We start from the raw sequence: 16,174 nt of genomic DNA, 5'->3' as shown, positions 1-16,174 counted from the left end.
CAGCTAGATGATAATCATATTTCATTAGAAATTTTGTATGCAAGATTGTAACCAGCTAAGCCCGTATTGAATACAAAAATGTTTGTAATCGACATTTAAGTAATGTTCAGTAACTTGCAGTGATTATTTAAGTAATCACTGCACATCTTTCCAGAGTTTCACTCCTCTGTTTAAAAGATAACAGATTTTCAACATTTTGATAACAAAAAAGCACTAGGCACTCATCTGTACGTTTAGTGACGTACATTTAAAGGAAATGGATAGCCCTACGTTTTAAAAATATGTTTCTAATGTCAGTGCATGTCCATTTCTATTGTATTTGCTTGATTAAAAAGTAGATTCTTAAATAATGTGTTGCTGTATATAAATTCAGGAGTGTAATGTGTTCTTCAAAGTCCTTGAAGTGAGGAGTATATGAGTAATGAGCACAACTCTCATGTGAGCCGAAGCATCAGCCTATTGTACATAGTGAGCAATGGAAAGTGATTGTGACGATCTTAGCAACCCTGTTGAGGCTCTGCTAGTTTGAGGAGCACAGCGTGCTCACTAGGAGCATTTTAGCTTTTAAAAATAGTAGCCTACTCGTGTATTTTGTTCGCTGACAATTTCTTTGTGCACATTCTTTATTTGTGTTATTTTTAAAAACGTCCTGTTTACAGCCGCATACTTGCATTTAATTGTTGGAACACCGCGTTTTTGGAGCGGATCCCTTTCCCCCTCCGGGGCTTGTGTACCATCAGAGCAGCGGACATCTTGGGTGGGGGCTGGGGATTGGAGCGGTCTAGTCGTCACAAGGACGCTAGACCGGTATATAATGCAGGCAAATTAGGCGGCCGATCACCTGGAAAGTGATTGTGACGATCTTAGCAACCCTGTTGAGGCTCTGCTAGTTTGAGGAGCACAGCGTGGTCACTGGGAGCATTTTAGCTTTTAAAAATAGTAGCCTACTCGTGTATTTTGTTCGCTGACGATTTATTTGTGCACATTCTTTATTTGTGTTATTTTTAAAAGCGTCCTGTTTACAGCCGCATACTTGCATTTAATTGTTGGAACACCGCGTTTTTGGAGCGGATCCCTTTCCCCTCCGGGGCTTGTGTACCATCAGAGCAGCGGACATCTTGGGTGGGGGCTGGGGATTGGAGCGGTCTAGTCGTCACAAGGACGCTAGACCGGTATATAACGCAGCCATGCTGACGCGCAGCGGGCACGCGCGGCGGGCTCGCCGGAGCACCGCCGGAGTCACGCCAGAGTCCAGCCCGTCTGAGTCCAGCCCGTCTGCGCACGGACGGGCCCGGGGGCAGGGACTCTTGGCCAACGGCTGCTCTACACCAGGGAGGAACTAAACACCCTTAATAGAGGTGAGCAGCTTGCAGATCAGGCAGTCCTGCTGACGCTTAAGAAACATGCTATATTGCATCCCGATAAGGCCACGCCCCCGCCGGTTCTGTATCCTACATTAAAGATAGGGAGCCTTAACACTCGCTCGCTCCATTGCCATCACTTAGAGATCTACAGCATGCTTCAGGATAGCGACATCGATATCCTGACTCTCTCAGAGACCTGGACGGGCGAGAACTCCATGCCGGATATAATCGCCGCTCTCCCAAGCGGATATGATGTGATGTGGCACAACCGCCCAGGCGGCGCCCGGGGAGGCGGGGTAGCTATCTTCTATAGGAAGACCCTGTTAGTTGAAAAGTTACTATCTGAGACAATTGATCTGGCGGATGTGATTGGGGTAAAGGTCACTGTGCACGATGTGTGCTGGGTGATCTTGTCAGTTTACCGTCCGCCCAATTCAACTCCACTCTTCAATGATCTATTCTGCCCTATTATATCCGATTTATGTTCCAGATATATGAAAATCCTGGTAACTGGAGATTTCAATTTACATTGGGATAAACCCAACTGGGACCTACCCACGCGCCAGCTGGACACTTTAATGTCTGCGGTGGGTTTTAAACAAATTGTAGATGTTTCCACACACGAAAAAGGTCACACTCTTGACCTCGTGTGGACCACAGATGCCAGTCTAACCCTTAAAGACGTAGCCCCTTGCGTCTGGTCTGACCACCGCCTGATATCCTGTGAGGCCCGCATTAAAGGCTGTATCACCAGCTGTCCGCCTGGTATCTGGAAAACCCGGATATGGGCCGAGGTTGATCTAGCATCCCTGACTAAAGCGCTCCCGGTAACATCCCAGGCCACTGATCTGGAACGCAGCTTGGACTGTGAATACTCTGATCTTACCGGGAGCATGACCCGGGCCATTGATCAAATAGTGCCGGTGAGACTACAGCAAATAAAGCGATCCGGTAAAGGAGCTCCTTGGTTTACGCCAGCCTTAAGGGAAACAAAAAGAAAGCTCAGAGCTCTAGAAAGAGTATGGAGGAAAACCAAACAGGACACTGACAGGAAACGCTATAAAGCTTCCCTTCAACAATATAAAAACCTGATGACCCAATCCAAAGCGGACCACTTCGAGTCCCGCCTAAGTAAGGCAGCGAATATTCAGAAAGAGACCTTTAAAATATTGGCAGAGTTGAGCAAAAAAAACGACAATTCTAGGGCTCCTATTGACTGCAACACCTTTCAGGCCTACTTTTTAGAGGTGAAGCTCATCATCCAGGAGATAAAGATTGGGGTGGGATTAGGGACTGCTATAACATCAGCATCTGAGATCGTGACCGACTGCTCCCTTGAAATATTCCCAGAGATGGATGCATTGATCCTAGAACAGCTGATGAGGAAAATCAAATCTGGTTCCCCAGCTGACCCGTGCCCACCTGAGATCTTCCGTGTGGCGCGCCCCTTGCTGGAGGAGCGTATCATCTTCCTCCTCAATAGATCTTTAGACACGGGGTACCTACCGGCTGAGCTGAAGGAGGCGCGTGTAAGACCTCTATTGAAAAAGCCTGGATCAGATCCGGCGGTGTTAAAGAACTACAGACCTATTTCCCAGTTGCCCTTCTTTTCAAAAGTTCTTGAGCAGCATATATTAAAGTCCCTGTCCCTCTATTTGGAAACTCATCATCTACTCCACGAGCGACAGGCAGGTTTTCGTGCTCATCACAGCACCGAGTTGGTGATGCTATCGGTGTTGGATGAGCTAAGAGGCATGGCTGACTGCAAGAAACCGAGCGCCCTGATTTTGCTGGACCTATCAGCGGCGTTCGATACTGTCAGCCATGCCTTGCTTTTGGACAGATTGAGGGACTTTGGGATTAAGGGCCAGGCCTTTCAATGGTTGCAATCATTCCTTACAGGAAGGACCCAAAAGATACAACTGGGGGACGAAACATCTGAGGTGGGGATTTTAGAGTGCGGGGTGCCACAGGGGTCCGCCCTGTCCCCGCTTCTATTTAACCTCTACCTGTAACCATTGATTGCTTCTCTGGCCACTATGGGCTGTAAAGTTTATAACTACGCGGACGACACGCAACTGCTGCTAAGTGTCGACGACACCACGGCCGCGCAACTCCAAGCTCAGAACATCTTGCGGTTCACAGTGCAATGGATGACAGATAATCTGTTAAAAATCAACCCTGACAAGACTGAGGTACTAGTGATTCCATCTACTGCCTCACCTTGGTGTGATCTCTATTGGCCTACAGAGCTGGGCCCGGCTCCAAAACCAAGCTCATCTGTAAAGAGCTTGGGGATCAAACTGGATGATGATCTGTCAATGGCCCCTCAGATCTCTGTGGTTGTGGGAAGTTGCACGAACATCATTAGGCAACTGCGAAAGTTAACTCCTGTCCTCTCACAATCCATGATGCGATCAATATTAGCGGCCACCATCATCTCCAGAATTGATTACGGGAATGCCCTGTACCTTGGCTTACCAAAAACTCTGACCAGTAGACTCCAGGTCATAATGAATGACGCTGCCCGGTTGATTTTCAGATTACCGAGGAGATCTAAAGCTACTCCCCTACTACAAAGCTTGCACTGGCTCCCCATTAAAGAAAGAGTGGAATTTAAGAACTTATGCAAGGCCCATAGGGCAATCTATGGAAAAGCCCCAACTTACATCAAAGATCGTCTGCAACTTTACTGCCCTACGAGAACACACTTCGATCCTCAGACTCCCAACTACTGGTCTGCCCCCGCTACAGGCTAGTGACCAAGGGAGGGAGAGCCTTCTCAGTGCTAGTCCCTCAGTTATGGAACAGGTTGCCGGAGGCACTGCGTCGGGAAGGGAACCTACTACGATTCAGGAAGAGCCTAAAAACATTCCTGTTCAGGAAAAGCATGAGCACAGTATAATCCAGCTTCCATCTTGCTAAGTTATTGTTTACTACCATCTTTCCTGGCGCTTAGAGGCCTGCAGGTGATTAGGCGCGCTATAAAATTCCATTAACAATAACAATATGGCTTAGAGCAGGGGTCTCCAAAATACGGCTCGTGGGTCAACTACAACCCGCTGCCAGATTTTATCCGGCCCACAGAGTCAGCCTGGCTGCAAGATTGTATCTAGCCTAAAGACTAACACGCTACTGGTCTCATCAGCTTCATACTGATGTATTTCTCTAAGCGTTATTCCTAACCTTAAGAACTGTGGAGATAGCTGGATGCTTTACCAGTTTAGCCACAAGGTGTCAGAAGAGGACAACGATGAAAAAAATAGACTGCCTAGAATAATACTTTTTTTTTGTCCTTAATTCTATATTCAGGATAAAATTAAGGACAAACAATATGTTTATAATTCTAGACAGTTCTGTGTTTTTTTCATCTGTTATTGTTGGAAAGATAGCATAAATGGCCAAAGAACAGATTGATTAATAAGACGCCCTGCAACAGGAAAACACAAAAAAAACACGCTTACTTTTACACTGTAAAAGTAAGGGTCTGGTTTTTTTTTATTGTGGAAACCCAAGGAGGAAAACAGAAGGACAGAGGAGTGGAACGCCAGTCACGCTGCAGAACTGGCTTGAAAGGTGCGAGCTCCTTGTTTGTTGAATCTGTGGTAACGGAGGAGTAATCCATTTCCGGAAGCTGAACAGTACTTTGGTAATTCCCTTTTAAAGTACTGCTGACATTAAAGTGCTCCGTCCTATCTTGTATTGGGTCCGTCTGCTTTGAAAATCTTAACTAGGCCCAAAATGGCTTAGAAGTCCCAAATAGAAACTAGGCCCAAAGTTGTTTGGTGACAGAGAGAAGATTTTAAAGTGGGAAACTGAAGTGAGCTGGCACAAAGGAAGGAAAGAAAAATACAAATAAGGAAAGGAACAATGGAAAGATAAAAGGAAGCAGGATAGAACATAGGTTCAAAAAAGGAATAGAAGGAAGGGAAGGATGGAAGGGGTAAAAGTAAGGGAGAAGGAAGGAAACTAAAATGTGTCTAAAGACGGGAAGCAAGAAAAGCAGAAAGGAATAAAAAGAGAAATAAGGAAAGCAGATGAGTAGAATTAAATAATGGAAAGTGGAAATCAAAAACATGAAAGAAAAGAAGAGAAAGGAAGATTAATGAATGAAAGGATAAAAAGAATGAGTGAAGGGAGGGCAGTAGGATGGTAAGTAGAAAGGAAGGGACCAAAGAGAATGAGAGCGACAAGAAGAATGGGAAGAAGGAGTAAAGACAGAAAATGGGTAGGAAAATTAAACAGGAGCATAAAAAAGGACCGAAAGTTAGAGCTAGAAAGAAACACAGATGAAAAGAATAGGCAGAAGGGAAGAATAATGGAAAGAAGGAATGAACTGAGAAGAAAAAAGGGAAAATGGAAAAAGTCAAAACAAGTAAATGCCGCTTTTCTTGAGTCCGCAAATATTTGTAAAATATACAGTGTGGCCCTCATACTTAAAAGTTAGGAGACCCCTCGCTTAAAACACCAGGTAGATCAATGATGAGAACAGCAATTTTATCTCATCTGATTTTGTTTTTTGTGTTTGACTTTCCGTGTTAGTGAAATTAAATTTTTGAAATTGTTGCACTGAATAAGAGCGGTAGTACGAGGTGTGCTATTTTATTAAATATGAAAGTAGTTACAATTTGATTTTTTAGACTAATTGAAAAAAATATACTTTGTGCAAACAAAATTGCAAGACCAGCCACAACATTGGTTATCCTACTTTTGTTTACTAAAATTAATTGTAAACCAGAGTAGTCCTAATGCTATGCTAAAACTGTCTGAGTTGATTTTTATTCCCATTATATATTAATGAATTTAAGGCTTATTTTTGTGGGAATTAAACACTTTCGAAGGAGTCATTTGGTACTTATGTAGGTTAAGTTAAATGCACCAATATACTGTCAATATTTTCATTGACATCTTTGTCTGTTGACAGCTAAACAAAGAAACACATTTTTTCGTAGACCTTATTTTCTCAAACGGGTATATTAATTGAATTGATGAGATGAATAGAATAGAATAGAATATTTTTATTAGCATAGTTAATTAAAACCATTGCAGTACAAAATCAATATATAAAATAGATCTGCATACTTATTAAAACCTGCGTATCATAAACACAGTTTCTCAGTTTGTTTTAAAATCACAAAGATGTGTCCTTTTGAATTGGCTTTTTAAAATAATTACAGTTTTGTTTTAAAATATAGTCTAAAGACATTTAGGGGTCAGATCGTGTCGATTTCTTTTCCAATGCCTTCATACTTCCTATTAAATTGACTTTTGCGATAGTTACGGTTTTGTTTTACAGGGCTAACTAAACCCATTTAGGGTTCAGTTTTTGGCATTTTCTTTTCCACTGCCTTCATAAATTTCACAAAGCTGCAGTTCAATTGTGGGTCCTGAGATGCAAAACAGGTGAGAACTGCTTTCCTTCGTGAGCGTATCCCTTGTTGGTTAAAGTGGTGTTTCAGCAGTTGTTTTCGCTCATCCAACAATTTGTCGCAGGAGCATAACAAGTGCAGCATGTTCTCTGGCGCTGTGCCACATAACCGGTAGAGGGAGCCTGCTTTGTCTTTTAGCCAGTGTGGGAAGTATCGAATGCAGGGTAGCAAACCCAACCTGTACCTTGGAAAACACATTTTGGCAGTTTTAGCGTAACCCAAACCGAAGTAACTCTGTGCTGCTTGTGATGTGTAAGAGTACAGGATCATCCAGCCATGTGATCCTTTTGAAATGGCTGCCTTATCATCAACCCACGGTAGATGTTTAATTGTTTTCTTGACCAAGTTTTTGAGCATTGTGTGATTTGTTGAAGTGTCCCAAAGCTGCTTCAAGCCAGAGTTTGCCAGGCTGCTTTTAAGATACTTGGCAGCTGGTGAGGAAGGGTGTTGCTCTAACTCCGTCCACAGATACTCATTTAGAGTTCCTTGTTTGAATTTCCTTACTTTATCCCAGACAGTCATATAGGCCCCCTACCTTGCCAGAAGCTGTTGGTGAATGCCACACTCCAGCCTAATTTGTGCTGGGGAGGTTCGTTTGGGCAGGCCAAAAATAATTCTGTATGCAGCTGTAATTGTGTTGCCGAGGATCTTTGCATCCCTGCCTCTCTGTACCTCGCTCCCATAAGTGATTGTTGGCAAGAGTTTAGCACGGATTACTTGTACTAGAGGTAGAAGGGAGGGCCCAGAGAGTTTGCTGTATAGTGTTTTTAAGGAGATTGACAGAGCAAGCCCTTTGCTTCTGATGCTCGTTTTCGGCGCAGTGAACTGTCCGCTGTTGTCAATTTTTACTCCTAGATATTTGCACAATGGCGCATCATCGATTCGTGTGTTAGAGTTCAGCGATGGGTTATGAGTGTTCAGAAATGTTATGGCGCACAACAAGTAGTGGTTGAGTGGAGGAGAAATGATAATAGTGGGTGGTGCTTCTTGTTCAGAGGAAACCCAATACTCTGAAAACAAAGGGTGGGGAGAACTCACCCTTTTGAATAATTCAAGCAAAGTCCAGAGCACACAACAAATGTTATGATAAGAGTAATCGCAGTATGTTGATAAGGATAAGATCGCACACAAGTGTTCTTTCTGTGTTTTTTAATGGGTAAGTTGATGGTCCTACAAGGCTGCCTTTGACCATATAAATCGAAACATCTTATGGTCCAAACTGAATGGTTGGGGGATACCGAGGCCTCTATTAAACTTGCTGATAAACCTTCACACAGAGACCTGGGTTCAGATAAAGGTGGGTGATGGATCACTCCTGTCGAGGCGCATACCAACCAACAAAGGTCCCAAACAGGGTTGCGTCTTGGCTCCCACACTATTTAATCTGTTCTTAGGAGATCTTGTACCTACCCTGAACAATTGTAACTCTCATGCCCCCAACCTGGGAGGGCTCCGATTACCATGTCTTCTATACGCTGCTGATCTAGTCCTAATAAGCCACACAAAGGTAGGGCTACAACACCTTGTGAACACAACACACGGCTATTCTGAAGCAAACAAACTGACTATAAACTTGGAGAAAACACAGACAAGGACTATTAGCAAGAACAAGAATAAATCAATGTCGTGGTACTGGAGCAACACAAAAATCGATTCAAGCAAAGTCCAGAGCACACAACAAATGTTATGATAAGAGTAATCACAGTATGTTGATAAGGATAAGATCGCACACAAGTGTTCTTTCTGTGTTTTTTTAATATGTGAGTTGATGGTCCTCCTATCAAAGGAGACCAAATGAGCAAGAAACCAGCCGACACATGTTTCGTCAGTTTGGGTGTTAACCTGTGACTCTTCAGGGCTGGGGGTGAAACAAAAAACAGGGGATGGTACAGTAATAATGCGAAAGAACACATTTCTTATTCATACCAAAAAGGGGAGATGTACAGGACGGTGGTGGAAAGAACACCTAGTGTACGTGAAAACCATGGGGATTGGTGATGAGAGGCAAATGTAGTGACTACTGACTTAGAAAACAGACAGATAACCAAAGTGAGTGTGAATTAAAATATATACATAAATGGCAATGAATACTCATACGTTCTAATTACAGGAGTTCCTAAACTGTGAGAAGAGAAATATGAAATAGGGAGGAAGGAAAGGAAAGAGCATTCAATTGTCAATTGACATTTCCTAGGTACAATTCTGTCAACCTGTAAGGGAATGAGAACAGAAGGACAAAAAGATGGATATCACTGGTGAGTGAGGTGATGTGAGTCACTGTGAATAAAAACATAAAGACATAGGGAATGTATTAGTCGCGACAATATCGCACATATCCACGCAACGCCGCGTGAGGGAAATCACTGGCACCTTGGGAGAAAGTTTGGCAGGAGGAAGGAAAAGCACATGTAGTGGCAAAACAGTTTAACACAGTATATTGGGTTCTTTTCTTCGTCAATGACGGTAAGTCTCTGGAGAAAACAGACATGACTATGTGTCAACAGCCTATTTAACTTGTAATGATTGGAATACTGAAGACATGTCTAATAGGAACAGTGACATTTCCCAAAACTCAAAGAGCACAAAAAGCACTAAACAATGCCTGCCGTGTAGTGGAGGGAAAGTCGAGAAAGGAGAAAAGATTTGAAAAAAGTGAAGGTCATAGTCCTGAAGTGAGAGAAACCTGAGCTAGGGGAACATTAAAAAGGTAAAGTAGAAAGATACCTGACATGGGTGTGATAATGTGGTATCTGCGGGTAAAGAGGAAAAAGAAGGGTTCATAGTATCAAAAAGCCTGTTTGTGGACCAACAAAAGGAATGAGGTGTAATCATATTGCAATTGAGTGGACAATAGCCAAAATAAACAGTAATTCACCGGAGGACCGATGATAATTCCAACCCGGTCCTAGTCGGCTGTTTAAACCAATGTAGGAGCCAAAAGGTGCGGTATGCAACAGAAGCTGTAAGAGTCAACAGCGAGTTGTAATATAGGCGGGTAATGCCTTCTATTGGGGCAAAAAACGGCTGTGGGCAAGGAAAAAACGGGAGAAATTAATCAAAAGAAAAATAATACTAGCAGCGAGCTATTCGTCTAACGGAGGGTCGTCAAGCCGTGTCTCTTACCTGGTAGCCAAGAATCGAGTGAGCAGCGAATTGAGTTCACCGGATGAGGTAACACATTCACTCTCAGTACCGCCCTATTTGAAGCTGGGCGAACAGAGCGGAAAAACAACTAGACCGCGAAAGTGTGGTTTAAACTGAGCTACTGTGAGCTGAACAAAAATAAAAGATAAAGGACTAGCCCAAATGCGGGTTCCACTAGAAATGTATTTATTTATTTATTTTTAAATCTAGTCATGTCAATAGCGTAAATAAGTGGAGATTGACTAGTAAATATGGGGTTGAGTAACTGATCCTTCCATAAATTGCCTATCTAGGTGTGCAGTCTCGGGTAGGAGTAGAACAGAGGAATTAACGGAAATGCAGAGGAAAAACATGAAAAGGAGTGAAAAGAGAAGTAGATGTACAGTAGGATGTCAAGTACCTGAGTTCCAATGCCTTGTATCCGCAGGAGCTGATGCTGATCCTCTAACCCCCACGCCCGATGCCCAGATCATATAGATCTTGACAGCAAGGAGGGGGGAAAGGGGAATGGGAATTTAGAGAAACACGCCACTTCTTCCAGAAGATAGTTCGGCTTCTGCTCCTTATCTACTTCCTGCCAAGAGAGTTATTATGCTACCTTTGCATTCAGATATTAATACAGACAAAACATTCAATTTGCATTACCTATTTAGTACTAACAATCTGTAATGTTTACCTGTACTAAAAGGGTGGCTAACTGTTCTCTAGTTGTTTTCTTGCTACTGGTCCAGGCCTCACTTATTCTGCAGTGAAGATACCTATAACACAAGGCACCAGGTTATAAACTACTTTAATATACTATATGGAACCTCTTTTGACCTTAGGACCAGTTACCTTAACCAGAGTACAATTTCTTGTCATAGTTGTGCAGCAAGAGTTCTTCAAGTACATGCAGAAAAGAAGTTCTCTTCCAGGGGATCCTCATCAATAGTCATAAGCATTAGAATATTCCCGCCCATGCGCGGGACCCCGGAAACAATATATTATATGTGCCCCACATATACATATACATATATATATATAAATAAATATATATAAAAATAAGCAATTGCAGCCAAATAAAACAGTAGAGCTGGAATATGCTGTGAAGAATTTCCACCATACATTTGTATTAGCATTAGAAACACGAGAAACAACACCAATGCTTGTTTAGAAACTGTTTTAATGCTTAGAAAGCAGTAGAAATTCTCATAACACACTGTAAGCATATACAGCTCCCAGGCTGCATTGCAAATACCCAGTCTAAAAAGACTGAAAAGCTAACCTGTAGCTGCATGCACTAGAACTGACGCTGTGCCTTTAAGGCACCTCTGCCTCTAGCTTCCCATCATGCCTCAGGGGTTACAGTTAGGTCAGTTGTTCTTTCCGGCTCCTTCAGGAAGGACCCTGGATACACAGCTCCACATTTTTTTCTGCCTTTTTCAGTCAGAAAATCTTCAAAAGAACAATTTTTTGATTTACTTTGACTTTTAACATCAGGGTCAAGTAAATAACTGCCTAGCAGTCGAATTTTTGTGAGGTTTTCCTGTCAGGATGCCCTCATTATTTGATGATTGCCCTTCTTGTGGCCACAAGAAGGCAAAAACGGACTCTCATGAGGTCTGTATTTTATGCTTGCCAGAAGATCATGATCCAAAAGAGTGCTCTCATTGTCAAAATCTGTCTGACAGGACTTTAAAAGACAGAGAGAGGAACAGGCTCTATGGTCTGGCCCAGAGATCCATGAGGGGAAGATCTACAGAGAGGAAGAGTTCAAAGAGAGCCAGAACTCCCTCCAAAGGCAAGTCAGAGCGTCCATCAACCTCAGCGCCGAGCCGGCGCTGAAAAAACGACATCTGATGGACAGTTCGAAAGAAAAAGCTCCGTCGACGTCGGGACCGGCGTCGATGAGGAAATCGTCGTCGAAAAGAGGTTCACCGACGTCGAAGAAAGCTCCGCCGTCGTCAACTAGGCGACGATCGGCGTCGAGAGAAGCCACGAGATCTCCGTCGACGAGAAGATCGGCGTCAAGACGTAAGTCAACTCCGCCGCCGTCAACCAGGCGACGCTCGGCACCGAGAGACAGAATACACTCGCCGTCGTCTCAACGTCGACAGGCTTCGAAGAGTGTGACACCTCCGCCGACGTCTCCACGGAGGCGCTTGGCGTCGAGGAGCAAGAGCCCCCTCGGACGATCGTTGTCGAGGAAGGGATCATCGTCGAAGGCGTGTCGGCGCTCGACGTCGAGGATGTCCGATCCTCCGCCGTCACCACATGCCAGGTCGACATCAAGGGCATCGTCGACGACAGGACACCGTCGATTGCCATCTCCGTCGCCGACAGACCAACGTCGGCCGACGTCGAGACCTCCGTCGACGGCAGGGCAACGCCGTTCGACGTCGAGACCTCCGTCGACAGCAGGGCAACGCCGTTCGACGTCGAGACCTCTGTCGACGGCAGGGCAGCGCCGTTCGACGTCGAGACCTCCGTCGACGGCAGGGCGACGCCGTTCGACGTCGAGGGAGAAGACTCCGTCATCGGCTCGACATCACAGGTCGACGTCGAGAGAACACAGGTCGTCGGCGAGGCGTTCGTCGTCGAAGGTTATCACTCCGTCGACGCCGCAGAGGCGTTCAACGTCAAGGGAAAGACTTTTAAGGCGTCTTCCAACACCGGTGATACGAAAATCCTCTTCAGTGCCTTCAACTATTTTGGTGACTCAATCGGCTTCTCACCATTCCTCCTCAAGTACCTCTAGCTCATCGAGGTCCTCTTCCAGGAGTAGAAGTCCATTGCCCCAACGAAAGGCAACACTCTCGCCAAGATGGTATGCTCCGTTGAGCAATTGGAAGGATTCTGGAGCGACGGAGAGGCTGCAAAGATATGTAAGCCCACTCCACAGGTCACCTCTTCAGAGACTGATAGAAGAGGCAGACAGACAGAGTCCTAGCAAGCACCGATCACGCTCTCGGGAGAGGAGAGCGGAAAGGTCGCATACCCCCAGGGTCTCCCGATCACCACGGAGGGAGCATCCCAGGTCTAGAACACCGAGAAGGGAGGTACGAACTGAGAGGTCGAGATCTCCACGAAGGGAGCATCGGAGAGAATCACGCTCTCCTCGAAGGGAAGATCGACCGAGAAGATCGCCAGTGAGGAAGGAAAAATCTCACCACAGGAGAAGGAGAACGCCATCATCCTCCTCCTCATCTTCTTCGAGATCTTCTGAAGGGGATTACTCCCCAACGCTGGCAGACAGCCCTCGCTCCAGAGCTTTCCCGCTTGACGACGTCAACACATATCTGGACGTTTTACAAAGGGGCGCTCACAAACTTCAAATAGAAATGGCTGTCCCAGAAGTTTCCACTACTGTGATTTTTGAGACCCTTCGTCACAAATCATATTCACTGCCTTTGCTCCCATTGGTTCCAGGGATAATGGACCCAATCAAGGAGGTTTTCCTCACGCCAGCAGCGATCAGGGCGGTACCGGCACGTATCCAGAAAAAGTATAGACCGGCCGACTCAGATCCAATCTTTGTTAAAGGAGAGCCTGCGGCGGACTCAGTTATCGTAGCCTCAGCTAAGAAGAATCACACAGTCGCTCCTCCTTCTTCAGTTCCTCCTGACAAGGACAGCAAGACCCAAGATTCTTGGGGACGCAGAGTGTGCAGCACAGCAGCTTCATCCCTGAAAGTCTCTAGTGCATCAGCACTTCTCGGCAGGTACGATAGAGCTCTGTGGGACTCCATGGAACGATTCAAAGAGAAATTGCCCAAGGAGGACCAGAAGGACTTTGAGGAAACAGTGACGGAGGGCTGTTTGGTGGCAAACCAAATGATTAGTTCATCTGCAGATAACACCCTTCTAGCAGGCCATGCCTACTCACATGGGGTATGTGCGAGGAGATCTTCTTGGTTGCGTTTAACTGGTCTCAAACCAGATGCTCAGCAACGCATCCTCAATCTGCCCTTCTCAGGATCTTCACTCTTTGGGGAACATGCCGATCAGGAAATGACCCGCATGAAAACCGAATTGGACACGGTGAAGGCGGTTGGTCTGGAGAAGAAGAAAGAGCCGTTCAAGCGACGCTTCAAGACCAACAAGAACCGGGGAGGCCAACAGAGGGTTCAAACCCCTCAATGGTCTCAGAACAAGCCACAAGGGAAGACACAATATAGAGGAGGAAAATCGGGCAGAGGCAGAGGCGGACATCATCAGTCCTCTACCACGCCTAGAGGAGGCAAAGCCTGAGCAGTGGCTTCCTCTGGCGCCGTTACCCACTCCAGTGGGAGGAAGTGCTTCGCAACACCTGGCAGAGTGGGTCAGCATCACAAAAGATCAGTGGGTGCTGAATATACTGCGCAATGGATATGCGCTACGTTTCCGGAAGAGACCACAACCGATTCCTCCAAAAAAGACTCGCTCGTACCATCTAAACCTCCTCAAAAGGGAGGTGAGCGTCCTCCTAAAGAAAAACGCAATCGAAGAGGTACCCCCACCCCAAAGGGGGAGAGGAGTGTACTCAAGGTATTTTCTAGTCCCCAAAAGAGACCAAGAGGTCAAGTTCAGACCGATTTTGGATCTTCGGACCCTCAACAAGGTGGTGGTCAAAGAGAAGTTTCGCATGCTGGCACTTCATCAGATATGTCCTCATCTACAAATTGGAGATTGGATGTGGTCGGTGGATTTACAGGACGCGTACTTCCACATTCCTATAACACCAGGTCATCGGAAGTACTTGAGGTTTCTGGTAGGGAACAAGCATTACCAGTACAAAGTACTTCCATTCGGACTAAAATCCGCACCAAGGGTGTTCACCAAGTGCATGGCAGTGGTAGCGGCATGTCTACACAAAAAAGGTCTTTTTGTGTACCCATATCTAGACGACTGGCTCCTGAAGAGTCTGTCCCCTCGTCAAGCCACCAAAGACTGTCATCTGTGTCTTCAACAACTACACAGGCTTGGGCTCCACGTGAACACAGAAAAGTCAGTCCTGCATCCCACGCAAACTATCCACTATCTGGGAGCAGTTCTAGACACAAATTTAGGAAGAGCGTTTCCTTCGCAGGAGAGACTATCTTCCATGGGGCAGAAATGCAGAAAGTTACTTCAGTTTCCTCGTCCAAAGGTGCGAGAAGTAGCGTCTCTACTGGGCTCCATGGCGTCCTGCATCTTCCTAATTCCAAACGCCAGGTTGAGGATGCGACCTCTACAAGAGTCTGTGGAAGATCAGTGGGACCAAGTGACTGGAGATTGGGAGGATCGAATCATCCTATCTCAAGCAGCACTGACCTCAATACAGTGGTGGAATCGCCCTCGGAATGGCTTGCAGGGAGTCCCTTTTCAGCAACCTCTTCCTTCGCTGTCTGTGGTAACGGACGCATCTCTGGAAGGTTGGGGGGCTCACATGGGTCATCTTCAGATCCAGGGTCGCTGGTCGACCAACCTTCAGACATACCACATCAACATGCTGGAACTTCGAGCAGTTCATCTGGCGCTCAAAGCGTTCCTTCCAGCAATCACAACGGACAAAATCCTGGTTCAGACGGACAACACTACAACTATGTTCTATCTGAACAAGCAGGGAGGAACTCGGTCTCGCCCTCTGTCTCAGGAGGCCCAGACAATCTGGCACTGGCTTCTGGCTCGGGGACTGTCGGTGGTGGCAGTACACCTTCCAGGCGAGCTAAACACAAAAGCGGACGCACTCAGCAGGCACTTCGAAGATCAGCCAGACTGGGTGCTAAACGACGAAGTAGTCGAAGAACTCTTCCGTTGCTGGGGTCGTCCAGACATAGATTTATTCGCGGACGACAAAAACGCCAAATGCCACGCCTTCGCGTCCAGGTTCCACCGGCCAGGGACACAAGGGAACGCTCTCCTGCTGGAGTGGACAGGAATGTTCGCCTATGCGTTTCCTCCTCTGGCACTGATTCCGAAGGTGGTGGCCAAGCTCATCAGATCGAGCATGGACATGATCCTAGTTGCTCCGGATTGGCCGCGACAATGGTGGTATCCAGACCTATTACATCTGTCGCTGTGTCCACACAGACGTCTGCCATGCAGGCCAGACCTGTTGAGCAAAATGAACGGGAGGATCCTGCATCCCAACCTCCCGTCGCTGAACCTGACTGCATGGCTCCTGAGGTCTTGCAATACGGACACCTGAATCTGCCTCCAGAATGTATGACTATTTTAAGAGAGGCAAAGAGACCTTCCACAAGGGCGTCTTATGCGTTCAAGTGGAAAATATTTTTCA

This window comes from Lissotriton vulgaris, chromosome 4_1 (assembly GCF_964263255.1).
Source record: "Lissotriton vulgaris chromosome 4_1, aLisVul1.2, whole genome shotgun sequence".
Lineage (NCBI taxonomy): Eukaryota > Metazoa > Chordata > Amphibia > Caudata > Salamandridae > Lissotriton > Lissotriton vulgaris.
Note: the sequence above shows the minus strand (reverse complement) of the source record.